Consider the following 15,288-nt stretch of genomic DNA (forward strand, 5'->3'; position numbering starts at 1 on the left):
ATACTATTTAAACCCTACTCTGGAGACAGAATTATTTCTTCCCCTCTGGGCTTTCTCTGGCACTCATCACTATAACAATCTGTTATACAAACAACACTCTAACAAATATTAATAAATTAATTTTCACAAAACCCTTCCGAGATGAGGGGATATTATTATTCTCATTTTACAGTTGGGGGACTGAGGCACTGAGACGACGGTCAAAAACATCCATAATTTTGGGTGCCCAATTTGAGATGTCCAGGACCTGATTTTTGAGAGTACTTCACATTATATAGCAGTTTATTTGTTCAAAGCACAGCTGCCATTGACTTCAGCTGCAGCTGTGATTGCTCAGCACTTCTGCAAATCAGAGTCCAGGGTCTCAAGTTACGTACACAGAAAATGAGGAACAGTTAGTGGCCACCTGTGAAAAGTTTGGTTTAAGCAGCTTGACTAACATCCCACAGAAACTTTGTGCCAGAAGTAGAAGTGGAATTGAATTATCCAGTCAATGTTCAACTGCCTTAACAATGAAACCTCGTCCTGCAATCCCCTGCCACATTCACTGTACACCTTCCAGCTTCTGCAGCAAATGAAGCAGAGGTCTTACAGACAATAGTCTCCTTTACTGTACAACCTGGATTCGACACAATCTCCAAAGCAGATCCATCCTGTGCATTGAATGAGGCAAAGGTCCGTTAGAAAAATAATGTGTTGATCATGTCACTAAAGTTTGTATCATAATGCATAGCACATACAGGGCAAATTTAAGTTGCAAAGGCAATCTTAATTATGATATTTCCTAATTTTTGAGTTCTTGACTTTGCTACTTTAATATTATTTTAACATAGTTTGTGTTTGTCTGCAATTGCCTAGGTTTTTTAAAAAGGCAAACTGAAAAAAAATAGAAATTCCATCATGTGGCATCATATTTACATCCATATAGACCAGGGATTGTCAACCTTTGGCATGCGGCCCATCAGGGAAATCCGCTGGCGGGCCGAGATGGTTTGTTTACCTGCAGCGGATTTCCCTGACGGGCTGCGTGCCAAAGGTTGCCGATCCCTGATATAGGTCATCAGCAGGGTTGGCGCCTTTAGCTCCATCACATCAGATCAAGTGATCTGGGTCCAGCAGCGGAGTGGGTGGGGTGTTAGAGGAGTGTCATTGAGAGCACAGAAGAGACAGTCATCTTGCTCTCAATTCAGGTCTCTGGAATTCGAACCAGCCCAGCCCGCAGCAGCCCAGAGCAGGAATTGCAGGGAGAGTCCTTCTCAGCCCAGATGATGCTCAGTGAGGATGGAATCTTCAGATATTTTAGCTGCTAAAATCTAAGGATTCTCCATTGAGCATGTGCAAACGGCAATTTTTCAGAGGCTTGTAACTTGGCCAAATGTGTGTGGATTTACATGGGGACAGCAAAAGCAACATATCTGATACTAAGGTCACCACCTGCCAAATTTCAAATCCCTGCTCCAGAGCTCAAATCCCTGCACCAGGATTTTTAACATGGGCAAAACAACATTTTTCTCCTTGCCTTGTTCTCAGAAATGGCTGAACCATTTTGGCTGAAATTAAAGTAAACTAATACATAAATAATGCAGCCTGAGGCAGACACCCAGCATGGAAAATTTGAGCCCAAATGGTTGTGGTTTGGCAAAGTTATAAGCAACTGAAAACAAGGTTTTCTAATGCAAAGTGTCTGGCACGCTTAATGATAGTCAGTGCTACCACTGCTGCCGGTAATATATTTTACTTACCTTGTCATCGATTTGCACTTAAAATACTCCATTGACCTCAGTGGGAATTCTGCATAGGAAATGGTTTCAGGAGCAGGTTTGCTCCCTGGATAGTCTGTGGGATTTCTGCCATTGACTTCATTGGGGACAGAATCAGGCTTCTGCTTTGTAAGGGAATGGTATGCTGAGAAACCCCTTCTCCCCGTGCACCCACACAGGAGGGTAGCTGTACAATAGGGTGGGCAAAGGACATGGCTGCAACCTTCATGAGAGATGAAACAAGGGCCACTGCACCCCGCAAGGCCTCTGCAGGCATTACAATTTAGACAGGTATAATGCCTCCAGGCACCACCATTTAGCAGGGCTCCACCCTCCCTCCCTCAGCCTCTTCAGAGGTGTAATTTGGAGTGCGTGTGCTTCAGTTGCATTGGCACAATCCACACAGACATTGCAGGCCATAATATATGCAGGGCGCGAGCCAAGAAAGATTTGTGCAACAGACCATAACAGTTCCAAAGCTTCCATTATGCGGAGTGCGGGGTCAGTCATTCACACTCCTAGCAGACCTGGATACATGGTTCACTGCTGTGGCTCTGAAAGGGCCAGTGTGCACAGTGGTGTCAGTTTTTGTGCGCTTCTGAACAGGAATTTAAAAAAAAAATGCTTAGGTTTAGAAACAACAAACACAGACACTGAAGAAGAAATCTGTGCCGAGTAACATTCAGCATTGGGTATGAACTGACAGATGTGGGGCAGTTCAGTCTGAGATGACACTGAGCCAGCATCCTGGATCCAAAGAGCCCACCCCAGACTCTGGGGTGAACAAACTCTGGATTCAAATTTGGTGACCTAGGGACCCACAATTCTCTCCCTGCTTCAGTGGGGGCAGTAATTCACTGCTGGCCTAAGCCAAGCAGCAAATTATTACCCCTTCTACAACTCAGCACTGATGGCTGGTGGCCAGGCTCCATCTATTCCCTGCCCACCTGCTTGGGGTGGAGGGGTGTTAACTTGCACACAGCACCGATTACCTAGCCATGCATGCTCAGACCCCTGGTCCAGGTAGACCATATACACATGCGTGTTTGTGTGTGTGTGTGTGATGGGTCCCCTTACATTAGTTAGAGGGGGAGATGAGGAATCCTCCACATGAGTTGGCTTAAACCAGTTCATGGTGAAACATTGCAGAGTGCAAGCTTATAATTCACAAAAATACTGGTCATTTTCTACTTTTAACAAACCATTTGAAAGGGAGAACCAGGTTAGAGCTGGTCCAAAGGCACCTATGGAGACGGTTTTATTCTCCTCACTCCTACAATTTTAAAAGAAGCCCTTCCCCATTCCTCTTCTTTCCCCTCATTGTGTTACTATTCTGGGGAGCCAGGGAGTTTGAGAGGTTAAAAAAGTGTTGTCAAGAGAGTGATTATAATAGGGATTAATGTAGCTGGGAGCCAAGGTTCAGTAACCTCTCTGTGCCTCTGAGCTAGTGTTATGTCAGACACAGTAGCTTTACCAAGAGAGTTTAGAGTATGTATTTTTATTGTCTTTCATTGCCAAAAACGGCTGACCCAGAGAAGCCTCACTGTATAAGCAGTGGAAGGCAATGTATTCTGAAATAATTTCTATTCTCTCTAATTTGTAACTCACTGGTACTATTTATTTTACGTTTACATTTTAAAATTAGTTCATTGTGTCCTGAACCATTATCCCAAAATTCAAATTGAAAAACTTCCAAACTATAGGATTTATTAAAAAAATGCAAAACACTTGTGAAATTTAAGCTCATTGTACAGAATAATTTAAAATTATTAGAGGGCTTCATATTTTTATAAGTACTTGAATGTAGGGAGTGATTAGATTTTAGCGTACATATGCAGTATGGAATAATTTTACAGCTACTGTTTTTCTCTTTAAATGGGATACTGTCAAGTGAAATTTGGTCCAAAATTTAGGTTTTGATAAAAGACAAGCTTTGACATAAAAACCCATCAGGTCAAAATAAGATAATTTTTCCTCTATAAATTTAATTAAAAGAAAAGCCAGACCCTTCAAGTGTAGCCCAGCAAATGTTTGAGATTTCCCATATGGACTGAAAAAGAGTTTTATATTGGAACTCAGCACAGTTTTTTGGAGTGTGTTTCTGAGACTGCTCCTGTTTTGGAATTCTACTCATGCCTTGTTTGAATGACATTTTTTCCCTTTATGTAGCAAAAAGCAAAGTTAGCACCGTTGGAACATTATAGCAGAGCTGTCTGGCTAAGTGTTTCTTCTTAAAGGGAACAAAACACTTCAGGTTTTGTTGCTGTTGTTTAGTTGTTGTTTTTTAACTTATTTATATTTCAGGAATTTAAGTTGAAGGGAGTCTTGCCCCAAAGTATCAGAGGGGTAGCCGTGTTAGTCTGAATCTGTAAAAAGCAACAGAGGGTCCTGTGGCACCTTTGAGACTAACAGAAGTACTGGGAGCATAAGCTTTCGTGGGTAAGAACCTCACTTCTTCAGATGCAAGTCACTTCTTCTTGCATCTGAAGAAGTGAGGTTCTTACCCACGAAAGCTTATGCTCCCAGGACTTCTGTTAGTCTCAAAGGTGCCACAGGACCCTCTGTTCCTCTTGCCCCAAAGTCTCTACGGCACTACTCTGGGACTTGAATGTGAGTCTCTCAAGTCTGTACTCTGCCACAGGCTTCCTGTATGACCTTGGACTAGTCATTTATAGTGAGATTTTCAAAAGCACCTAAGCAGGTTAGCTGCCTAAGTGCAGAGTTGTGCCTTGGGTAGGACGAATCGGGGCGACTGCCGAGGCCCCGTGCTTTCGGGGGCCCCGGGAGCCTGTGCAATTGGCCAACGCAGTCGGTCCGGAAGAGACAAATCCATCACTTCCACCCCGGATTCCCCCGCTGCGGGCCCTGTGCTTTGGGGGGTCCCGGGGGCCAGTACGATTGGCCGGTGCAGTCGGTCCCGGAAGAGATGAATCTGTCACTTCCAGCCCAGGCCCCGCACCCTGCTAGGGAGGGCCCTGCCTAAGTGCTTCTGTAAATCCCACTGTTAGTATCTCTGTACCTCAGTTCCCCACCTGTAAAATGGGGATAATAGCACTTCCCCACCTCTCAGGGGTGCTGTGAGGGAAACTACACTGAAGATTGTGAGGTACTCAGATACTACAGTAATTATCTACTATAGCCTTATAAGTAGTGAAGACTGACAATGGTGGAAGTTAAAATGCCTGGAGAAGTTAAAATGGGTGGAGCACTAAGGCAACCTTGGTGTTTAAAGAATACGAGAGACCAGCACCCTCCTTCATCCTTCAAGAAGGAAGAAATGAGCTCCTTTTTTCTTGCCCCTCAGTTCTGAGTTCCCACAGAAGAGAGAGGCCACAGCTGGGTCCTACTGCCAGTTTTCACAATCATGTTATTTGCTTAGGGCCCAAATCGCAAGGCGGGGGGAGGGGGGGGAGAGGAGGGGCTGAGCACCCTCAACTCTCACTGAAGTCTGGAGAGGAGATACAGGCAACTTGCAGGAGGTGAACATCTTGTCAGATTGGGCCTTACTTAGCAAACAGGCAACAAGGACTCTATTAACTTCAGTCCAACTTTCAAGAAAACTGAAAGCTGCCAAGTCTGTTAAGCCACATTTAAAATATAGATTGCGCTATCTATTGTGGGCAGCAGTGGGAAAGGTTGCTTTAAAAAATGGCAAAATAGACAAAAGGATTGGGGGAAGCGGAATTAACACATATGGCTTGATTTTCTTCCCACACCAATTTTATACTAGTGTAACTCCTCTGAGTTCAGAGGAGTTACTCCTGATATACTGTGAGAGCGGGAGCAGAATCAGGCACATATATTTATGCATCTGAAATTGATTCTGAATTGTCTAACATTTGGGGTGGGGGCTGGGGAGGGAGGAGAAATGGCCTCATTGGCCACCTTTGGTTCAGAAAGCTTTTAGTGTGAGGAGAGAAAGCTGTATAATCAGCTCATTTGTAGGTCAGCACATCGTTTGAATCTGCAACAAAGCAAGAAAGCAAGACGTGTGTCTTGCCTGTGTGTGAGAGAAAAAGCAAGGGCATCCTTAAACAAACATTCACAACCCTCCATTTTAGCTGGAATAGGAAAACCAGCTTGACAAGAATAAGGCTATGTAGCCAAGTGACTTTCAGTGGAGGTTGGTGGGATTTTAAACAAATCTCCTTATGCAAGCATGAAAACAAGCTATTTAGCGCTCATTAATGTCTCGGGTTAAACTGTTGAATAATTTGTCATGGTTAGGCTCTTTTGGTTTCAATGGTGTTTTTCTAGTGACTAATGAAATGACAACTACACATAGTCCTTGGTATGCCACTGTTCACAATAGGGTTTAAAACTGTGTATTTGTTATTGATGTCATTAAAGTGATGGATTTGAGCTTGGTTTCTGAGGCAGACGACGGGGTGGTTAAGACTAATTTCTAGCAATGGTTTTGGAGGTTGAAACCAAAGTGTGTATAAAAGGAAATGTTTCTCCTTTTAAGCAAATAGTTTGAACCCAGATGAATGAAATTTAAGCAAGTGGGCATCAACTGCAAGTTAATTTTGTCTGGAAATCATCACCAATTAAAATATTTTTATGCACTCGAGTATAGTATTGTCTTTCGGCGCTTATGTATGAAAGGAACAAAACTGCTTGTTTAACCCGAGACTTGAGACGACTGGCTAGAATGTATGACTGAAGTCATAACCATCTGGAACTTCATTAAGGATATGGTCCTTGGCAAGTATAGCTTTTCAGAGGCGAGGCAGCTTCTGTATCTGAACTGAAGGAGAGGGAAGCCAGAGCAAGTCCCTTTTACCAATCAGGATTTACAATTCATTTGAAAAAACAACAACACTCTAACCAAAAATTAAAAATCAATGTTTTCCAACAGGTATAGCAATGAAATGGAAAGATATGGGCCCCGTGAGGAAGCATTTATATTGCAGGCCCAATCCTATACTCTTTACACATGCAAAACTTCCACTGAAGTCAGTGCAAGATTTAGAGGTGCAAGGAATTCCGGATCAAGCCTATAGTCCATAAACTTTAGTACATAATAAAAATGTGGCCCTAGGAGTTCCTTTAACTGGCCTCCTTTTTGTGCTCGTGCAGAGTAGGTTCCTAGACAGACAGTTACCTAGTTTGTGCACACACCTTTTGAACCTGAAAATAAAGGAAGGCCTTCAAAAAATGCTCTCCCCAAGGGTTGGAAGAATCAACAAAAGCAAAGAAATGCAGAATTAAGAGGATACTCTCCATGTCAAAGTGATTTTATAGCTTTTTTGGATTCTCCAGACTTTTTAGCATTAAAATAAAATTAAGAATTAATATGTGAATGAGGTAGGGGGATCTTTCCCTTGTGAGTTTGTTGTTTTCCATTAGGAGAGGATTTATTTGTTGTTTTTATGTTGCAAAGAAAGTTGAGCTGTTGACAGTGTCAACAGTAATGTCCTTACCTGCTACCAACCACACCTTCATTTCTTCAATGGAAAGAACTTTAAAAATCTAGCTTTTATCTGCCTTTGTTTAGTTTTTGCATTTTGCTCCCATTAGATAACAGAACTCAGCCCATCACATGGTTGGTTTTTTAGTCATTCTCATGTTCTGATTTTTGTACGGTAGCACGATTCTGTTATTTGGGCTCAAAACATTGCAGGCAAATGTTTAAATCTTCAAACACAAACAAAGCGGTTTGCATTTTAACTTACAGAAATCATTAAAACATTGGTATGTATGTGTTGCTTTCACCCCTGTGCAGAGAACCAGCACAAGACCTATGCACTATTTAAATTCCACATGGGCTACATGCCTGCACTGGGAAGTAAGAACTCTCTTTACATGGCCTACTTGGAATTTGAGTCCAGGCACACAGGAGTGAGTGGGCAGGAAACGGGTGGAACTACTCACTAGGTCTCTGCCAAGGGGGAAGGGGAAAAGTGTGATCAGTACTACTCCTCAGGAGGAGGAGGGAATTTTGGCTCCTTGGTTCCTTCACTGCAATACTTTTATAGTGGCATCAATGGTCTGTGTCCTTGTGAGAGTCTAGCTCAAAGTGGTTTTCTGTGGATCTTCCATAATATTGTTGGATTCTTTTGTGTATCTGGGGAGTCCTCATTCTGCAGACTGACACAGTGAATTCTAGTAGGGCCATATCAGTATGTCCATAAGGAAGCCCATCCATCATTTCCTTTGGGATTCATGCAAGGAGGGGACTTTCCAGGTGTAAAATCACCCCCTGCCTACAGGGAAGGGGATGGGAAAGAGAGGAAGGTGGACAGCCCCTTCCTTAACACTGTCCCCCTGGTCCACAGAGCCAGTGGAGAGCAAGGGTCCACAATGGGAGGTAGGCGGCTGGGTTTGGGGAAAAGCAGGCTGTGAGGAAGGTGCCATGTGTGCATTGACCCTACACAAACCCAACGGGCGCTAAGGAAGTGTCACTGCGGTAAGTTGTGTGCACCACCCAGCACTGTGAAATTGGCTTTAAAGGGGGTAGTGTCAGGCGGAGGAGCAGTCTAACAGGAGCCACTGCAGTTCCCACTGGAGAGGCAGAAGGTCTCAGGAGGGAGAGGGCTTCTAGCACAAGTGCTTTTGACCTGCAGATCTCTGTGGAACTAGGGAGGTCTATGGGTTCTCAGCACCAATCCCACCCCCAGTCCATTCCAGGGGGTATAAACCCTCCCAATCAAGTTAATATTCAGGAGGCTACAATATGGCCTGGAGAGCCTTATTGTGGCATTTTACTTGGTTACCTTGCACACTGACCATCCTTTCAAAGCTCTTGATGAAGCATAGTTAGTGTAAAAGGAGCAGTAACCAGGCTTCAAAGTTAAATGTCAGGGTGAGAGGGTTTTTTTTTTTTTTTTTATTGGAACAGTAAGAAAGCACAAAAAAAGCCAGTTCCCATTAATGACCGAACGCCTGGGAAAGATTTTTTTTTTAAAGAAGCTTTAAAAAATTTATAGCAGTGTAAAGAGTCTGTTAAACAAAGAAGGGTTCAGCCTGAGTGAGCTTTTTACAGCTGAATTATAAAGCTCCGAAAATGAGACTGATAATGGAAATGATGACAGAATGTTAGCCAGATCAGCGCAAGCAGCTCTCCTGCAATAAGACCTGGTTGGTTAGTCCCCCGCCGCTCCCCAAAATGAAAAACAAAAACAAAACAAAAACCTGAAAAGTTTGATACTCAGAACAGGGGGAACCAAACAAACGACCCTTTTTCCACGTGGAATTCTGCAGCCTGACGTTAGTGACAAACAGAGATGGTTTTGCCAGTATATCCACTTGGGTTCCATTAATTTGTACGCTGTAAGTCAGTAGGAATTACTAGTGGGTCGTGAAATGTTTGTGCTTTGACATGTTCACGAGTATAGGATGCCGAACGAGAGGTTAAAGCAGCATCTTGAAACAAGAGGTTTCATGATTATCTTGCTAAGGTATTGATATGGCTCCCATCACTGCAGTATCTGAGCACCTCACAATCTCCCAACACCCCTGTGAGCTGGGGAACGGTGGTACAGAGGGTTTGTCTATATAGCCCGCAGCGTCTGAGCTCCAGCCCAAGCCTCAGATTCCAAGTGCTGCCTACACAGCTATTTGCACAGTGCTAGCACAAGGCCCAGTCTGTTGACACAGGCTGGGAAGCTTGCTGCAGCAGGGCATATAGATCTACCCAGAGAGGCTATGTGACTTGCCTACAGTAACACAGAAAAGCGATGGCCAAGCAGGAATTTGAAGCCAGGACTCCCAAGTCCCAGGCTAGCACCTATCCACTGGACTATCCTTCCTCACTACTTACTTCTGCTCACTATAATTACTTCAAAATTATCAGTTTTTAGTAACCTATAATTAATCATTTACTTCTCTGTTTCTTCACATTGTCCCTCAAATATCTTTGGAAAGCCTGTGCCATATGCTCACATATCATAATTTCTGGGTCTTGTCAACCTGTTCTTACTTCCCAAACTGTTTCCTACAGTTCAGGGCATTCTGCACCAAGTGGGCTGCTTGATGAACTCTTTTGCATATGAATACCCAGAATGCCTTTCCAGTTCACACTAGTGCAGGTGTCAGAGCTTGGGTAACAAAGTGCAAGGTTGAATGTGGTTTTGGAATCATTGTATCCTCTTCTGTTGGTTCTAAGTTAATTGCAACCAGGCCATCTCAGCCTGGAGATACGACAGAGTCACACCTCCATTGCTAAATGGAAGCAGTACATGGATGGCTAACTTTCTAATGCTGAGCAGCCACAGAGAGGGCCGGGGGGGCAACATGAATAGGTTAAGCAAGTGACTGGAAACAAGGGGCTTTTCCTAATGTTTTAATCTTGTTATAGTCTCAACTACACCCCAGAATATGTCATGTAAAACCTTGCTCCCTTAATATACCCATCTGTAAAATGGGGACAGTACTTACTTATGCACTTTACAGGAGTGTGGGGCAGATTATACATATTAATCTATTCATAAAGTGTTATTTAAGTTTTAATTATTATAGGTGGAATCATAGAAAGTGAGTGAACAGAGGGAGGAACAGAGGGATGACAAAAATGAGTGTTCAGGGAATGATGGGAATCAGGAAGAGGAGCAAGGGGTGGGATAATAGAAAATGGTGTGAATTGGAAAATGGAAAGGAAATTATTTTCAGAGACAGGGGAGAGATAAGAAGGGGAAAACCAGAAGAACTGATAAGGATAGGAGAAGTCAAACATGGAAGAAGGGGAGAAAAACAAACATTCACACACCTAACTTGCTTGTTTGTGCTGTTTGATTTTATTTCTTTCCCTGGTGGCTGTCTTACTGAAAGCCGTAAGGGTCAATATTTTTGAGCAATTATATTAATATTACCATCTACTTCAGATTCAATAGTTAAATATATGGAGGAACAGAGACTACATAGCCTACAGTTGGTTAGAATGCACACAGTGACCAGTGACCAATGCAGAAGGGATGAGAAGCATGTCTAGCAACCCAATAGCTTTCAGCTTATTTGGTGAAGTGACCCTTGGAAAGCTTTTTTCAGTGTTAGCAGCTATGTGTGGATCCCAGCAGAAAGCAACTGGGCTCCATCTCTGGAGAAGTGGAGGTTAATGGCACCCCAAAAGCATTGTCACATGAGTTTGTAAAGTTTGATGATTCCCATTAATCATTTAGTTTAACGGTCTTCTTCCCAAGCATGACATTGAAGAGTAAGGTCAATCATGCGCATAGTAGTATGATCGTGGTGAACATAAGTCAGAGTTGACCAAGTCTGGAAAAATTGTTTTATAGGCTCGCTTCAAAGTGCTAAGGCCCACCCTGACGGGGTTTCCCCATAGTCAGTATGCTGAACCAATGCCGCAGGGGAGAGCTACAGAGCTGCTGCTTTGCCAGAAGTGTTTTCTTTCAGGGGTGATGTAAAACTGAGGCCCATACTATTTATGGCCAAAGGTCGCCTATCATTTTTCACAAGGATAGTATGTTGGCCCCAGAGTGCTGGCCAATTGCAACGTAGGCACACCCAACCTGTCCACCTCCATTTCCCCTGCAGTTTCAGATAGCTACTGCATTCTTCATAACATCTTGTCCTAAATTCCTGGGTGCATCGGCCTCAAAGCCCCTGTCATTCACTTAGTGGGTAAAACAAGTGCTATTCATCATTTGTGAAGCACTTCTGGATGAGAGGCAGTAGGAAGACATAAATTCCCTCCATGTGCTGCCCATCCTCCATGATTCATTTCAACCAACAGAAATTACAGAATGCAAATAAAATGAGGATCATATTGTAACCAATGGCATGCATTATGCAAATGAATGGAGGTGGAAGGAAAGGTTGAAGGCACCTACTTCAGGGGTCAAAATGCCACCAACCCAATAACAGCTTGCTCATAGGGCAACAGCACAGGAAGGAGAAAGGAATGATACAATTTACGAGTTCCTCTTGGGTACCAACAAGTTTTTAATTTGCACCACGTTTCATTTCCTTCAAAATAAACTTGTGTTAGCAATGCTTATAAATAGCATGCATTTAAAAAGTGCCACACATCTAGCATGACTTTAGTTTCACTGCTATACGTCTCGCAAATAAGAGCCAGTTAGACTAGGAAATGTTTACAGAGATGCATAGGAAATCAGGCACATAAACTTTGGTTGTAGTAACAAGAGTTACATATTCAGTCTGTCACCTAAAGCACAGTCTGTTCTGGGGGAGTGTCTCGGAAAATGGTGTTGGGAGGTTCCATGCGTATTGTGTCACAGTGATTTTCTCCTTTTACAAGTGAAAAAAAATGTATATTTTTTAATAATTACCAATCAGGAAAACTCAGCCTGGAATCTGAAAGCTGGGTTCTTTGCTCCTCATGCAGTCACCTGTAATAAAGACTGTTCAGACAAACTTCTGCCCACAGTTACACCCATGAAACCCAGTTATCTCCAGTGAGTTTGCACACAACTGGGGACAAAGTTTGGACCTGTGTAGCAGCTGCACTAAGAATTAGTGGAAGTTTATTTTTTTCACTGCAGTTAGCACACAGGACTATGTATACATGCAGGAAGGGAGCAGATCTATTGAGCAAGAAGGTGCCATTTTGACAATGTGTTGTCAGCTTATAACTGCTCTGATTTTTTGTCTTGCATTTCAATCACTTAATAAAAAGACGCTACAGTTGCCACTTTGGCCTTTCAGTTCAACAGTCAAGAAGTTAAATCAATTTATAGAGTGAATCAGTGTTCATATGCAATTTCCTTGTCTCCCCCCCCCCTTATTCAAAACCTCAAAACCACTATGGGTAATTTCCCCAAGATCCACTGTAGACATTTGTGGCATTCAGCGTCAAAAGTAAGTGCAAGCTGGCCAAATCCAGATATTCTTACCCTTTGGAGCATTTTCTTCCTGTTTCAGGGAATAGAGTAAGACAAGCCACTGCCCTCTTCCCCACAAAGCGAAATACTAACTGGAAATAGAAAGATTGGCACTGGTCCTGATTCCATTGAAATAAATGGGAGCTTTGCCAGTGACTTCAGAAGGTAACAAAGTAGTCATGCATGTTTGTATTTGTAACATCCCCTTAACCTACACCATCATCTCACTACACCTCACTTCTTAGGAAACTTACTCACAGGCACCAGAATGAGAGATCTTTATCAGACAGGCAAAATACATACATGCTCCTTACCACAGCTATCACCACTAGAAGTGTTGGTTCAACATGTAGGTTTTGTTAAAAACGGGGAGGGGGACAGAAGGTTGTTAAACCCCTATGAAGAAATATATTTTCAGAGCTTTTTAAGAATGTCATAGAAATAGGGAATATTTGGAGGTTTAAACATTCCTGTGCAGCAGTAAAAGCCCAAAACAACGTTTTGCTAGTGCGTGAGAACCAGTAAGTGCAACTGGCAATAAATGGTATTGACAGCCTCATTGTACTGGCAGGGCAATGTAAACAAACACATCGGTGATAAAAAGTAAATTAGCTTTCTACAGTTTATTTCAGTTTTATAATTACACCTCTAGCCCGATATAACGCGACCCGATATAACACGAATTCGGATATAATGCGGTAAAGCACTGCTCCGGGGGGTGTGGGGGTTTGCGCTACAGCGGCTCAAAGCAAGTTCAATATAACGTGGTCTCACCTATAACATGGTAAGATTTTTTGGCTCCCGAGGACAGCGTTATATCGGGGTAGAGGTGTATTTGTATTACAGTAACTCCTAGAAGCCAGAGTTGAGATTGGGGTCCCATTGTGCTAAGCACTGTACAAACACGAATTAGAGACAGTCTTAAAGCGGTTTCAATCTAAATAGACAAGCATGGGAGAAGAAACAGAGAGAGAGGGGAAGTCATTTGCCCAAGGTCAGGCAGAACCAAAAGTAGAACCCAAGTCTTCTAACTCCCAGTCCAGTGTCCTAGCCAGGACCGGCTCTAGGCACCAGCAAAGCACGTGCTTGGGGTGGCACATTTCCAGGGGCGGCATTCCGGCCATCCTTTTTTTTGGGGGGGCAGTTGTGCTCTTGGAGCTGCACCACTTAGACGGGGCAAGGGCGCCGCGCTCCTGGCCGCAGCAGGAAGGGGAAGCCCCAGCCCCGGGATGCTGAGCTGCCAGGGCCCAGACTCTACCTGGGGAGGAGAGGACGAGTCCTGCCGGGGAGCAGGGGTTGCGCTGCCTCATCTGCGCACTGGCTGCTGCGCTGCCTTGTGCCACCCCTTATATTGGGGCTTCTCTGCACGGCCGGGCAGGGGAGGGGGTAAAGCCCCTGCACTCCCTCCACTTGCAGCGCCGCCTGTGAGCCCCAGCCCCACCTGAGCTTGGGGCAGCAAATTTTTTGCTTGGGGAGGCAAAAAACCTAGAACTGGCCCTGGTCCTAGCCACTAGATTAGCTTGCCTCAAAAACCTAGGCTATTATTAGTAGCAGAGCTATGGAATTTAAGGGATGGATTTTATTATTTGCATTGCTGTTATCTGTCTGTAGCATAGTTTTAAAATTGCCACTAGAAAATATTAGAAGCACTATTCCTCTAGATTTCTTTGCTCCTCGGGCCACACACAGGGGCACAGTTTACCATCATGGTATACAGATGCCCAGCTGTGGAACATATTCATTCAGTAGCATCAGTTGGTGCCTTGGCAAGATTCTCAAGCTGTCATGAAGACAGCCCTGGAGCACCCTTCTGGTCTGGCATGTGGTTATGCTGTTGCTGCAAGTACATATCTGGTTTCTGATCTGACCTCAGGCTCCAGGACAGTGTTTTTATTTGATTTACCATTTTGATCTGGAGAAATTTGTGTTTTAATTTGAATTCAACAGAGCCCTTTGAAAATCCTCTGAACCTTTGACAGCTTTCCCCCCCCGTGCTTGCAGAGGGGGAACCTTTACAATAACATAGGTAAATTGGCACAATAAATAAATATTTGTATGCTTTCTTCTTATTCAATTAGATTTGCCAGTCTGAAATGTAGCGTGTTTGCTAATTTCATAAACTAGATACCTTAACTAAATCAGACACAGTGGTGCAAAAAACCAAAAAAAAGTGCCAGATTGCATATTATTCCAAAAGGGATATTTTCATGCTTAAAGGGTGGTCTTTCTTTAAAGTATTCTTTAATCATTGTGTTTCTTGGTTTAAATTCCTGTTTTTACGGTATTCCTGTTGTTTAGATTCAGAGATGGAGAGATGATTTTTTCTTTTGATTGTTTCAAGGTCAGAAGTTGAATGTTGCCTGGATTTTTCCCCTTTGTGGGTGGAAAGATCCAAAGTTTCACAGTCAGAATGTGAATCTAGTTTAGAGAGAGCAAGGGCAAAATTCCTACCAGCGCAGTTCTGCACAAGGTGGCAGGTACTGCATAAGTCTCAGTGTTGTGCCCATTACATGACGTATAGGGCCCTCATTCAGCAATGGACTTAAGCACACACTTAAAGTTAAGATTGTACTTAAGTCCCATTGATTTCAGCACAAATGTGCTTAAGTGCTTTGCTTAATTGGGGCCTAAGTGGGGTAAAGTGACTTTGCATGAATCATCGGCAGTCGGATAAATTTCACCCTCTATAAATAGAAATCCTGTTAACCCTAGCTGAAGCTTAG

The 15,288-nt window shown here is 43.3% G+C and overlaps 1 protein-coding gene across 3 annotated transcripts in view; it reads left to right on the top strand.

Moving 5' to 3' along the window:
• The window catches only part of RUNX2 (RUNX family transcription factor 2), a 200,986-nt gene that overhangs the window by 116,431 nt on the left and 69,267 nt on the right, over positions 1-15,288 (top strand). The gene's annotated exons all lie outside the window — the stretch shown is intronic.

The sequence above is a fragment of the Chrysemys picta genome, chromosome 3, assembly GCF_011386835.1.
Source record: "Chrysemys picta bellii isolate R12L10 chromosome 3, ASM1138683v2, whole genome shotgun sequence".
Lineage (NCBI taxonomy): Eukaryota > Metazoa > Chordata > Testudines > Emydidae > Chrysemys > Chrysemys picta.